At 37.7% G+C, this 12,773-nt stretch overlaps 1 protein-coding gene and 1 long non-coding RNA gene across 5 annotated transcripts in view; one reads left to right on the top strand and one right to left on the bottom strand.

Annotated features, from left to right (window-relative positions):
* FMRFaR (FMRFamide Receptor) overlaps positions 1-8,218 on the top strand; it is a 28,726-nt gene extending 20,508 nt beyond the window's left edge. For 2 of the 4 annotated variants that reach the window (XR_016269705.1, XR_016269704.1), the window contains exons 4-5: positions 7,576-7,690; positions 7,748-8,218. The gene's annotated coding sequence lies outside the window, so the exon portion shown is untranslated. The remainder of the gene's footprint in view (positions 1-7,575; positions 7,691-7,747) is intronic. The other 2 variants (XR_016269702.1, XR_016269703.1) reach the window with 2 other exon arrangements.
* LOC149269469 (uncharacterized) lies at positions 2,247-2,791 on the bottom strand. Its single transcript, XR_016269743.1, has 2 exons — positions 2,713-2,791; positions 2,247-2,645 (listed from the first exon to the last, which is right to left on the bottom strand). It is a non-coding gene; the product is annotated as an uncharacterized LOC149269469 (long non-coding RNA).
* Positions 8,219-12,773: the final 4,555 nt, after the last annotated feature.

Raw genomic sequence — 12,773 nt, 5'->3', positions numbered from 1 at the left:
GTGAACCGAGTAGACATCTTTGACGCTGTCTTAGCATAAATGAAACTTTTCAGGCAATTTATCAGCGAGAAGTGGAGCTGAGTTGAATTTCGCAACTTGACTTTGCAGACTTTACAGAGCAGCTTAGTGGCTGTTCGCACAACTTGAAATTAGTTGACAATACTCACCGAGGAGTCAGCCAGGCAAGGTCATGGCTGACGCATTTAATTCACTAAACTTTGCGCATTTGTTACGAGCGTTTGGCCATTGCAGGCAGCGATGCGGTCGAGTTGCCCGCTGAGCAGCGGCACAACTTTTAATTGAGCGAAATGAAATGAAAATACTCGACATCCACTTGAAAGAAGAATGGCGAAATACCATGGACCAATTCTTCGGTGTTCTGTGTTCTGTCTAAATCGCCTTAGCGCCAGAGGCTGTCAGGTTCAGCCAGTCGCACCCGCGGCGCCAATTAAAATGGCATTTGACTTGGGTGTTGCTCCTGCCGGGCTCTCAACTTGGCCACTTCCCCGAGTTGACACTTGCATTGTGGCACCTTTGGGCTCTATTCGTGAAAACGTGTTTGCTTGCGGCTATTTGGCTATGGAATTCAAATAAATCTGCAGCAATTTAGCGGATTTTCGCCCCGAAATTGTGTCAAATCGCCAACGGCCATATCCCTTATAGACCTTGGCCTGAACTCGTTTATTGCGACATAAACGCGAATTAACGAGCCAAATTTGAAAGCCTTTGGAATAGCTAAGCTTTTGGCTAAATAAGCCTCAATTTTTATTTCAAGCATCAGCAAAGTGTGTTATGAAAATGTTAATCAAAATTATGATTCAGACCCGAGATACGTAATTGAATCTAAGCCAATCTGGCAAAAGCAGCGAATCCATTCAGATGAAGAACGGCTCAAGCTAAAATCTAATTTATTTATCCTCTATATAAATAAAAGCAAGTTGTGTTAGTTTCTTAAATGTATTATAACTCTATGATTATTTTACATATATTTGTCGGAAATAGAAAGACCATAATTTCGCAATAAAAATGTAGTAATAATTGTTTCGCAATGAATGTCGATGCATCATTACGAAACAATTATTATTTCAACGAGCTCAAAAGAGCTCTACTTTGTTTATGACGTTCATTAGATTTCATATTTTGCTTGCATACAATGCTGAGATCGAGAATATATAATCTCTCCCGATAATGCCTGCCTCTCACAACGTCGTATGTCAATCAGGATTCGAAATTTTACAACTGATATTACGAGAGCAAAAAGGCAGCCCGTGAAGCGTTCCGCCCGGTCAATTGAAGGTGCCATGTTCACGAGTGGGAAAACCATCTGCCTTATTTGTTTACGCATCTGATATAAAAACAAGAAATGTGGTACATAAAAAACTTAGTCGCAGTCAGTATTATTACAACGCACGTCATGTTGGGCAGGTCTACTAAAATTGTATATAAATTGTTGGTTTTATGGAACATACACTTGTGAAAATTATATGGAACGAGCTTTAATTAAGAGCCAGTCGAGAGCTCGTATACATACTTCAACGCGCTTGAAAAAAGCGAAAGCCCAAAGGGCAGTTTCCACTATAGCCTTTGTTTAATTTTGATGTGATAGTGAATCATATTTCCGGTTGGGAATAAAAACTGTATCGCACAGTGCATAGCTCATAGCCAATCTGAACAAATATAAAATTTTACCACTCACATATGCAAAGATAGCTGTCGAGCGAATATAAAATCAAAACCGAAAATTGTGTTTTGTGTATAACAGGGCTTTACCGGCTCTAGAAAAGTAAGACAAGCAAATTGGATTTAATATGAGTTTGTAACATGAAAGCGAAATAAAATTTATTGATTTCCAGGTGTGTGCGCAGGACTGAACTCGAAGTAAATGCTAAAGCCAATATATGTGTGCAGCGAACTGTGAAGAGAACACTTTGTTAACAGGATTTTCAGCTAATTTCTTTAAACAAATCGCTTTTATTTTCCGTTAGCATGATTTCCAAGCACCCTTCTTATGAAAACAATTTAACGGAAATTCGATGGCAGAAACTTAACTGAAATACCCAAAGTTTGTGCAGCCTATGCTGGAGGAGCAGGCCATGACTGCGTTGTCACATCCAAAGCCTCGAGGACATGGGCCAAAAGGCAAAACTTTTTTATTAGGTTTAACAAGAGCAAGCTAATTTGCTTGGCACTTGTGCTAATGTTCGGTGTCTCTAATTAATACCTTGAAAACCTGGACGAAATATGACTTGATTTATATGTTAATTATAATTACTAATTACTGAATTGTAGCTCGACTGGGGGAAAAGTATAATTCTTGACAAGATACAGATGAAATTAAAGTTTTACGCAAAGCAATGGGCACTGGATCATCCTCCTGCCATTTGGCACCTGCCGGTTCTCTGACGTCAGCAAGAACAATGGCAGCAAGCTGAAATTATCAAACTGCCCCCCATTAATCATGCGCACAGATACCGTCACTGCTTCAGCTGCTCCGCACATCCACAAAGACACAAATCGGAGGGGCTCAAGTATGGATTGTTTGGAATGCCATTGGCTGTGATTGAGTTGTCCATTTGGCCAGTTTGGTTTGTGCCGATCGGATGTAGATGAGCTGTCTTGAGTGTTCGCCGTATGGCCTGATGGCGCTTATGGGGGATTGCGTTTTTTCCTGTTATGACACGCATAAAGAAGCATGTTTCCCAGTTTCCTTACCAGACAAACTACTTTCAGTATCATTTTTTTCACACATATCAAAAATATTTTCTATATACATACAACTAGACCGACTCAGCCAAGCTGATTCACTCGCATCAGTAAATTCATTAAAATACAAGTATAAACGTTTTCGTCGGGCGTTACCAACTTCATTTCTAAAACATTGCAAGATATAGATTTCACTGAATTTGCGTCATTCTTAATAAATCAATATAAGAAGTCGATAGTAATTTAAGTTTACTTAAATTTAATTTACGAACTATAAAAGACACATATCACGGGTTAGTGTATCGAATATTTCTGTTTGATCTTGGGCTGCTAGTCCGGGTGTATGATGCAAATTTAATTCTCTCTCAGATCCAGCCTATTTGAAATAGCCAGAAATTGAGGCAAACTATGCATAAGTTATAATCCTTAAGAGAGCTATAGAACAGAAGAAACTGCTGTCTATGTCATTTAATAATTTGTATAAATATTAATTAATATTCATATCAACATTTAGCATTATCAAGCTTATATATCATAGAACATCTTAACGTATCATGTTTATGTTCCCCACATATGTATGTCTGTCTGTGTATCTGTCTCTCTGTCTGTCTGCCTGTCTATCTCCCCGATCTGTCTCTATGAAAAGCGAGGGATGAAGACGAATTACTAAAGATCATTTCAGTTATCCAGAAGTATGCAGCAGTATTCGTTCGTTATTTGTATTTGAATAAAACGAAGCCAGAATGCATCAGAGAGTGTTCCCATTGGTCACGACTCAGGCTTTGGGTGTATGTCGTCCTACATAAAGGGCTGCAGCTGCAGCATTTCTTTAGTCTTCAGTCGAGCCTGGTGGAAGGCAGTCGGGCAGTGCAGTAAAGTGAAGTGAAGTGGGTGACTAAGCATTAAAGAATTGGAGGAAATACTTAAGAGAAATACTTTCAGCAAATACTTGGCGGAAATAAAATAAAAATCGAAAATTTATGAAACACAAAAGAAAGAGTAGGTATAGATTTTTAGAAACAAATTCGATCTGTGATTGGAAAATACGGAGACACTTAGGATGAGGAAGACTATAATTATTTTTTTTTTTTTTAACAACTGCACGAGGTCTACGAATTCACAATGTTCCGATCCCGAATGGTATATAGAGTTTTCTCGCTCTTACCCGGAACTACATTCAGCAGCACTTACCTTTTTCCATCTCTCACGACGTGAGCATTAGAGTGTTCATTCCAGAAGCTCTCACCCCGCACTAATACTACTCAAGCAGTAGGAGACAAACACAATAAAACAGGAATGCTATGCATCGCAAGAGCCTTTGTTCATGCTTAAAAGGCGTAAAAAAAGCCCAAGTAGAGAAAGCCTTTATGCCGAACCATGTGGGCTGCATAGAAGAAAAAACAACACAGCCATCGATTAAAAAGATGCAGTCCACACAACGTATACGTTATATCAAAGTACAGCTAAGCCTAAAAGGCTTACGTTTTGCAAAGCAGAAAAAAATGGGGACTATTGGAAGCTGAGCGAAAAATAGTAAAAATACCGATAGTAAACTGAAATTGAAACTCAAATGTTTGTGAAAGTTGGAGAAAAAATACTCCACTGAATGCATCCATGAGAGGAATTCTTGGAAAACCATAGACACACATACTTAGATATCTGGTTCATCAACGGATATAAATTATTTTGTTCTGGGTTTTCAAATTCAAGGAAAATTAATTAAAATTTGATTTCAAGTAAATATAATACTTAGTTATCAAAGGAAAAACCCTTCCCATAAACTACAGATATTAAGCTAGATACCCTACAAAAATATTAACTTTATTATAATTAAAAGTACTTAAAGTGTGTAACTAAAATAATAGTCTGGCGCAAAACTTTATGACACTCATTTACAGGGAATATTAAACATACATCTGACAACTGCTGAGCAGTCAAAATCAAATCAATTTGTTATAAATCAATATTCTTTCACTAACAGCTGAACGATTATATCTGAGAACTGTAATTGTTGGCTAGTCGATATCTAAATCTATGTCAGGGATCTAGCTTTTAAATTTTCCCTAAAATGTTAAGTATTAACGTAGTCGTATCGTATAATTAAAATGCGGCAGCCGCACGCAACGTCAATCAGTGTTATTTATAACGAAGTGAAAAGCAAACTTGAAGCCATAATTTCCGCTTATGGGCACTGGGTGCAGTCGGATCTGCTCCCAGGGATCTACGTTTCCCAACTCGAACGTATCTGTTTACCACATTTGTGCGCACATGTGCATTTGTTTTTTTATTTGCAGTTGCCATTGCCATTTGCATTCGTGTCCGGCGGCGACTGGACAAACGAAATGCCGGCTCGTATCATAAATCATTTTGGCCAAAACCCACAGCGATTGGACGCCAGACTGTGCATTGATTTAAGGCCATGCCAAATGGTATACCAAGGCCCGGTTGCATTGTTTTTTGCCCCAGCCAAAGCCTACGCTGTGAGTAGACCTCAAGCTACCCTCTCTAATCAACCGGTTGGCCACATGGCGTATACGCACCGTGTGTTGACCCAGTTAGTTAAGTTTAACCAAGGCCGCTGTTAATAGCAATTTAATAAAGCAAATTGTGCTCCTGTTGCGAAGTTTTCCTGTCTTTTACCAACATCCGCATTCGCATCCGCTTCCGCAACCGCATATCCCCAACCGTCTTCAATCAATTAACTTTGCCGCTTTTTATATGATTACTCGCTTGCCTCCGATACGATTACGCCCCGCCACGCGCAAATATAATTAATGATCAAGTGTCAACAAGAAACGTTAATAATCCTCAATATCTTATGTACTTATTATATGTATGTATATCTTTGTATGTATGTATGTGTGCATGTACATGAATATTGCTGTGTATTGAGTTTCATTTAGCCAATTCGTAATTGGCAGCGCGTGGCAAAACTTTTTGCCACGGCAACTGCTAACTAGGGCTATAGCTGGGTAAATAAAAGTACGAAACTAAAAGTAATCGGAACTAGCTTCAATGCAAATCGAGAAATATATGAAGCCCCGGCAAAGGTATTTAAAAATAACTACATTATTATATTAAGGATATTTAATAGTTGATTTGCTTATGTTAAGCATATTGTCTTTCAGGGTGACCATACTATATGAAACAAAACATTTGACTCGTTCATTTAAAACCAGTATCGATATATCGAAAATATCGATATAGCCATACAGGGTGTTTACTTTGCTTTAAAAAGAAAACACTTAACTAAATATATTTTTACAATAAGAGAAACCATTCCCTCGAACAGCAGAAATATAATCATTTATGTACTTAATCTTCTTACCAAACCAATTAATACAATTGCTTTACTTTAATTTTTAAGCCATTGGATATTAATACTTAAGTACAATTGACAATTGACATGAATTATCTTAATCTAGTCAACTTTTAAAGTTTTTGACAGAGCTTCACTCCGCTACTCAAACACAATGGCATTGTTACGCCAATGCTTTCTAAATATTTACGAAGCTACTAGCAGTGTCTTAGACCGAGTGCCATGTGATGCTCCTACTCGACTAAACTAAATGGCCAAGTACTTATGCCTCGCCCCTCCACCCGCAAGTGCACGCACTCCTCAGCTCCTCCCGCACTCCTCGACTCCTTGGACTCGTGGAGCAGCTAATTTGTTGATCATTTTTCCTGGCGGCGGGCGGGTGGAGGCTCGCAATGACGTCTTTATGGGCGAGGCACTACGGAGGCGGCTGCAACTATCGACAAAACTTTTTAGTGGTTTACCCCGGCAATTTATGCGCCCGGCTCATTTATCTTGTAATTAAAAAAGAGACCTACCCTTTAAATGCTGATTTATATTCAAGCAGTACAAGCTTCCCATCAGTACTTAATGCTACATATTTTATGGCGAAACGGTTTTTGTGCATAGTCCGCGATGCCCGCATGCCCTTAATAAATGTCAATGTGTCAGCCACTTTATTGTGTATGTGCGGTTCAGTCCACATGGTTGAAAGGCCTTGGTGTGTTTGTATATACGTATGTATGTATTTGTCTGCGTACTATATACGCATCTTAAATTTCAGCAAATTCATTTATTTGCTGCCCAATGTGGAGACTATAATCTCTTGGATCGGATTGTATTTCTATCTTCAATATTTATTTTCATATTCTGAATAAATGTCAACCAATATTTAATATGTATAGGAGTCATCTCTGAAAAAGCTCATAAACTGTGATGATAATGATCTCAATGCCGTTGATGATCATCGCAGAGTTAAGGGTATCTTTTAAGCGTGCACACCCTCCCTCCCAAAGGGGCTTCGCTCACTGACTTTATGGAAAAGCTGTCATTATATCATCCATAAAAAAGTCCTTGGGCTCTTAAGCAGTAAAAGCTGCTTAATTTTTAATTTTAGTTTCAGCTGCTGGAATCACTTCTGCTGCTTGAATCTCGCACTCCGGTGTCCGTTTAAAACGACAAAGACAAAAGCTGAGCAACATCATGTGGTCATTCGGTATTTCTAATGCAGATGCCATTTAATTGTGCCATAAATTAAAGACATTTCATTTCAACAAGGACTTTGCTGGCGAGACGAAAAAACTTTCACTTGGCGTAACATGTCATTGTGCCAACAATACATACACACCCGCACACATTTGCCCATATACATATGTATATACACATGGACATGTACACTCTTGTAATGTAATCGCCATATGCCAGGGGCTACAAGCCTTCGTTGTGCTCCATGTTGACTGAATCACATGTTAGCATAAAATCAATTCTTTGCTTACTTTCAAATCATTATGAGCGAAATTTATAAAATTTATGATTCATGCATATGATAATAAAAATCTGTGTTTTTTTTTTTTCAGTTTATATCAGCACATATATTTAACCATTGAAATAAATCCTAGTACTAATATAATACCATAAATTCGCTGAACATTTTCAATAACTTCCGGCAGTAAAATGTGTGCAGAGTATTAGGTTATTTGGCTTGCATTAATTGGCCCATGGAGTATTTAATTAAATTCTTTCTTTCAGGCCTCGAACAAATGAAGAATGCTGCGTTCAATTGGTAAAAACACTAAACACCAAAACTTTTACGAAAATCCTCTGACGGACGTAAACTTTCAGCATGCACCCCCTGGTCAGAGGAGCGGATAATTAAGAAAGTTTGCATTCATCTAGGAGCACAGGCAAAATCGAACTCACTTTAGCCAAATGCGCAACATTGGCGTTCCATTCCACTTGTACAGGCTGCAAATTAATTTGCATTTGGTTTCAATATATTCCAGTACATGTTGTCAGTGGTCAGTCCATATGCCATCGCGGTCAAGCCTGCAGGTCAATCATCTAACTTTGTATCCGACCAAATTGAAGTCCATAACAACTTTAATTCATTCTATAGAAAGCTAAATGAAGATTAAAGTTGTCAAGAAAAACTTACACGATTTATGTCCTATTGTATCTGTATCTGTACCTGTATCTGTATCTGTATCTGTATCTGTATCTGTATCTGTATCTGTATCTGTATCTGTATCTGTATCTGTATCTGTATCTGTATCTGTATTGTATCTGTATCTGTATCTGTATCTGTATCTGTATCTGTATCTGTATCTGTATCTGTATCTGTATCTGTATCTGTATCTGTATCTGTATCTGTATCTGTATCTGTATCTGTATCTGCAATTAATTAGACACAAAATCTATTCAACTCATTAATGAAGACAAACTTTTACTCACGACTCACTGCCAACAGTTCTAGAGAAATTAAATGACATCCACATTTTATAAACAGCTTACAAATTGAGTACTTTGGATTAAAATTTATTTTGATTGTCGACAATTGCGGCTGCTTAGAACTTAGCCCAGCTTAAATAGTTATCTGCTGAGGCTGGTGCGTCAGTGTAGAAAGGCAAACTTTTCAATTTGCATATTTGAAATGTTGCGGAACAGCAGGTGAAGGCAGGTGCTGCATCACGTGATGCTCATTTAATCAGGCCCCAACTGCACATAACGGCACAACAAGCACGCCCACGGTCTGACACTGACAAACTACATGCGCTTAAAATTAAAAGAAAAACTCGGCGATAATTTATACGCACGCCGAAGACTAAATACTCTTTCAGATGGAACACATCAGACATGACTAATATTAAAAATTGATCAATTTTTGTTTATTGATTCTATCGTATAAAGAAGAGACTTTTTATTATGTTGCTGTATACAAACTTGAATAATGTAATTAAATGTGTTCAACAAAAAATAAAAAATAAAATAACTGAATGCTATGTAATACCATTAAAACAACTCTCAAGATTTTACGTCATTATACCCAGAAGACTACTGATAACAGCCCTATTACATGCGGAATATAATAAATTAAATATATAAAGACTTATTGTAGTATACAAGTACATTTTCTTAATTTTTTATAGTTTATACACAATTCGTGTCTAAATAACGGTACTCGCCAAGAAGGGAAAATATAATATGAACATTAAGTAAACCAGCAGCAGGCAACTGCTGATGTCAAATGTCAGGGTCCCACAGTTCAGTTCAGGTTCGAGCCCAACAACCGCGCGATGCTCGAGACACAATAAAAAAAAAACAAAAACAAACAAACACATATGCACATACACACGGGAACATGGGCATAGAACTAATGAAAACTGCAGGCGCTGATATTTCAGCAGACAAGCGAACCTAAAACCCTGATGATGTGCCGTGACAAAGGGTTATTTGGAAGAACAAGTATGTTTGCCAGTGTGCGAAAAATAGATATACGTACATCAATATGTTTATGTATGCGCACACATGACTCCACGCTGCCAGCCAGATATTGACTGTTTGACTAACTGAGTAGCTGAGTAGCAGCCGACGGCGTTTACTTACGCTCAACGGGAATATTGTCCATTGACATTGACGACAACTCTGAACGCATCCGAAGCGAATTTTCTGGACGGGTAAAGGCAAGCGCAACTTAAAGGGGCAACTTTAATTGAGTTTCGAAACAGTTTTCAATTTAAAGCTTTAACAAGACTCTAAATGAAACAAATAAGAAGGTTCTATTCGGGAGTGCTCTCCCAACTAAGAGATATCCTATAATATGCTGCGAAGATTTGTTATTTTATTCATTTTACGATTCTTTTATTCCTATCAACCTCAACAATCATTCCATGCTCAATTAAACATTCACTTGGAAATGCCCGACTAACAGGTACCCTATACCTTGCAAAGTTCTGTTATTTGAATGCCTTGCTGGACCTGCTATTTAATTTTCTACAAACATATTTCGCTGTACTTGATCTCCAGTGTTAGCTATGTATACTATGGGGAATTAATTTTCGAATATTTTTTCCTCTAGATCATCATTGTAATGTTCGTATATGTATGTGTATTTTTCAAGTCAAATCTTATCTCTCAATATTCTCTAGTATTTCAAGAACCTATTATGAACATTTCAATGGAAGGGAAGGAAAGGATAGATATTCGAAATGTAAAATATAATAAATCTGTGGATTCATTACTTTAACCTTTGGTTGTTTACGAAATCGCTGAGTACGGACGAACATAACTAAGGCGACTTGGTTCTTTGGCTTGATTGAGAATATACTATACATAGGCTATGACGTCTGCCACCTCCCCCTCTGTATGTTACATACATTTCAACAAATCAATTATAGTAAGGAGCACATTAAAAATGTGGCTCCTACAAGCGCAAGCATTTTCTCTTCACGTTTATTGGCAAATGCTATTTATGGAGCTCTATTAATGGCGACGCAATTGGGAATTGTGAATGAATTAGTTTTCCTGTCAGCTATTACCCAAGTTTTGCATTTGTCACTTCAATTGGCTAAATTGATATCGGGTCGAGAGTCGGTTTCTTGGAAATATTATTTATCGTTTGACGATGAATTTAAAACTTAAGCGAAAAGCTAAACGTGAGCCCAAATTTTTGCTCAGCGTCAATATATATTTCTTTATCTTTTTATTGATTTTTTTTTTTTTTATACCCTGAACCCATTGAAAATGGGAAATCAGGGTATAATGGTTTTGTGAAAAGTATGTAACAGGCAGAAGGAATCATCGCAGACCCCATAAAGTATATATATTCTTGATCAGCACGACGAGCTGAGTCGATATAGCCCTGTCCGTCTGTCCGTCCGTCCGTCCGTCCGTCCGTATGAGCAAAAGAATCTCAGAAGATATAAGAGCTAGAGAGCTGAAATTTGGCATGCATACTCGTGTATACCATAGGCAGTACAAGTTTGCTTTATTTTTTCGATAACTCGTCCGATAACTTTTTTATCGAGAATAATCGAAAAATCGACTTGGTTTTTTCAGCATAATTTTAACACTTTTAGACCTGGAGACTTCATATTTGGGTTGTATATAAAGTTAGTGGATACAAAGATTTTGTAATTTGCAGATTTTGGATACCACGCCCCCTTCTCCCCCAATTTGTAAAAGTACTAGTACTAGTACTTTTCAAGTACTAGAGACTTGTGCTTTGGAATGTACACATATTTTAACCATATGATTACGCTCTGAAAGTTTCATTAAGATCGTATGTCTACAAAAGAAATTATTCAACAAATAAATTCTCATATTATTGCCCACATTGCAGCGCAGCCCAAGCGCAGTCGCTGCTAACTGCGCAGTCAGCAGAGCACGTGCTTATAAGTGCATGTGTATGTATGTGTGCATAAAAGAAGTCCAGACTGATTAGAATATCAGCTTGGAGGGTTCAGGGTATCTCCTAGTCGAGCAGTCTCGACTGGAGCCTTCTTACTTGTTTTTTGTTGCTATGTGCGCATAGATATAACACAATAGTTTGAAAGAATGTCACAGCATGAATTTGAGGGCATTTGCTAGTCGCTCAGTAGAATTAATTATTTCAAGCTAAATATGACAAAAATTGAACTTAACCGTTATCAAACCGGTCACAGAACGCTTTATCAAAATAAAAAAAAAACGAATGCCAATTATAATTACTGATATAAGTATGTATAAAAATATCTGCAAAGAGAACCCACGTCAAAAGATGTGATATTCGTGGGAGTTACTCACTGAATAAATGATGAGCTGTGAGAATTGGATTAAAAATACAACGGGGTCTGCCCAAAAATAAAATATCGAAAACTCAAATGCAATATCTATTTGAAAAGGTCAACAAATTGTCTGGAGTAGAATAAAAAGAAAATCGCCTTTCCATTATATTTGAAGCCATATTCAGCTGTCTGAAGCAACTCTTATCTACTCTTAACTAAATACTATTTACTTGTTATATCACGAAAGCATGTATTAAGGTCGCTCATACATTTATACACAATGTCATCTGATATCTATATGCTCAGTGAGCGAGTTTATCTTTGTCAAAGAGAACAATGCCAAATTATCCCATACTCTGCGGTTTTTAAGGCCAAATTCTGTCATTGATTTCCAGGCAGTCTCTGTAACATTTTCTTTTCAATTTCAATTACAATTGCTTTTATTTCAATTCATGTGCGATTTCTCTGTTATTTCATAGCAATTGTCTGGCTGCTGCTTGCTGCTGATGATGGCATTATATTGGGTTTTCCCCTCCATTTCCCCACTCTGCCCTTTATCCGCTTGCGAACTGCAGTTCGAATGTAAGATGCTCATATGACTGTGCATTGTTTTGCTTGATTCAATTTAGAGATTAAATCTCTGTTTAACTGAAGCTGGAGCCCGTGCTGCTGCTGCTGCACTTGGTACTGGCCAAGACTTAAACCTGAACTAGATCGAAAGAACTCTGGAGTTGGCCAATTGTCTGCCACTCTTTTCACAGGCGACTTGCTTGGGTTTGTCTTAAATTATAATAATTGATATTTGAATTAGAATTTTCGAATCTATCTTTGTAGAAGGTCAGCCAGGCCAGCAAAACAAGCTCACTAATGGAGGAGAGCATAGTGCTTAGCAATTCATCTTCTCTGTTCGCGCACAGCTCACTCGAGTTACTTATGCACGTATGGGTGTGCTTATGTACAGCTGTCGAATTCTTGGAGTTGTCATCGTCATTAAATGGCAATTAGTCTCGGCC

Source organism: Drosophila arizonae, chromosome 4 (assembly GCF_054131065.1).
Source record: "Drosophila arizonae isolate 15081-1271.41 chromosome 4, UAZ_ARI_1.0, whole genome shotgun sequence".
NCBI classification, from domain to species: Eukaryota; Metazoa; Arthropoda; class Insecta; order Diptera; family Drosophilidae; genus Drosophila; species Drosophila arizonae.
The sequence above is the reverse complement of the archived record's forward strand: the minus strand, read 5'-3'. Positions and strand labels throughout refer to the sequence as shown.